Genomic DNA, 1,774 nt, shown 5'->3' with positions numbered 1-1,774 from the left:
CAAATTTCTCTCCCAAAAAGAAAATCTACTCTCTGTTTTTAAATTTCGAATTCTTTTTCTCTATTTCAAAATTCTGAACCTGTGTTTAGTGTCTTTTTTTTTTCGTTTCAAAACTTCAAACTCTATTTATAGACTAAAAATAAATTAAAGTGGTGAATTCTTTTGTTTATTAGATAAAATCAGGTTTTGAGTGTAGAGGTTATAAAGGAAGGTTATACAAGTAATACCTTTATTAGTATATCTCAATCAATTAACTGGTTTTTAATATGTTTGTACTTGGAAATGCTGTAAATACAGATAATATAAAGCAAAGATGTTGGGAATGCAAATAATATAAAGGAGGGTTTGCAAAAGCTCTTGCACAAAGTCAAGCAGATAAAAGGATGTACAATGGAAGATGAAGGTGAAGTTGAGTGTTGGCAGGGTGGAATGGATTGGTGTATTGGGGGCTGATGTGTTGCCATGCCAAATCAGAAACATTGTTTTTATTGTAATTCAATTCTTTTATTTTATGTAAAATAAAGATGTTTAGATTTTTTTATGATAATTGTAAAATATATTATTATTATTATTAAAATAAATTTAAATTATTTTATAGGACAAAATTGAGGTACTACAGTAAAGACCTAAATTTTGTACAAAATAATTTCGAATATAGGAGAAAATAAAAAATAATTTGAATTGTAAAAAAAAAATGATGATTTAAAAAAACGAAAGCATGTAAAAGAAGTTGTGATTGACAAAAATAAATAAAAATTAAAAAATGATCGTCCTCGGAGTGTTTACCGATGCGTTGATCGACATGAATAAAGTGATGATCGTCTTTGAATTGATTACCCAATGCGTAGATCGACATAAAATAAAGTGATGATCGTCTTCGGATTGATTACCCAATAAGTGATGATCGTCTTCGGATTGATTACCAATGCGTGATGCGTAGATCGACATAAAATAAAGTGATGATCGTCTTCGGATTGATTACCCGATGCGTAGATCGACATAAAATAAAGTGATGATCGTCTTCGGATTGATTACCCGATGCGTAGACGAATTGATTACCCGATGTGTGGATCGACATAATAAAGTGATAATCGTCTTCGGAATGATTACCGATGCGTAGATCGATATAAATAAAGGGATAATCGTCTTCGGATTGATTACCGATGCGTTGATCAACATAAACAATGTGATTGGTAAAATGATCGTCTTCGGGTTGGTTACCGATGCGTTGATCGATTGATATAAATAAAATGATGACTAAACCAAACATGAGTTTAAAATTTAGAATGTAAATAAAATGAGATAAATTTGTTCTATTTTTATTTTTAAAAGGAAGCATGTATGTGGTAATGCAAAAGTGAAATGAATAATGTGATACAAAAGTTGTTGAATATAAATAAAATATACACATAAGATATGCATGATTAACTCATTATGCATGATATAATGAGTTGTTGAGTATATGTAAAATATGAGTGAAGAGGCATAAATCATGTGTGAATATTTGAAAGAAAAAAATGTAGGATGCATGTAATGAAGATAAATTCCTTTTTATTTATTTATTTTATTATCTTTTAGCTTCCCCGATCCTTATGCGACTTTATACACTTATAAGATTCAAAGGATCAACGACTCTTGTGTAATCACTTTTTCTTGAGGTCAATCAAATGCACATTATTTAAAATGCTTACCCTTCATTTTTTATACACCCAATATCTCACGTTCCCGTGTATATATTTTCAAGCGTCAAAATATTTAAGATATTTTTTTTTTT

The sequence above is a fragment of the Cicer arietinum genome, chromosome 5 (genome assembly GCF_000331145.2).
Source record: "Cicer arietinum cultivar CDC Frontier isolate Library 1 chromosome 5, Cicar.CDCFrontier_v2.0, whole genome shotgun sequence".
Taxonomy (NCBI): Eukaryota; Viridiplantae; Streptophyta; class Magnoliopsida; order Fabales; family Fabaceae; genus Cicer; species Cicer arietinum.
Note: the sequence above shows the minus strand (reverse complement) of the source record.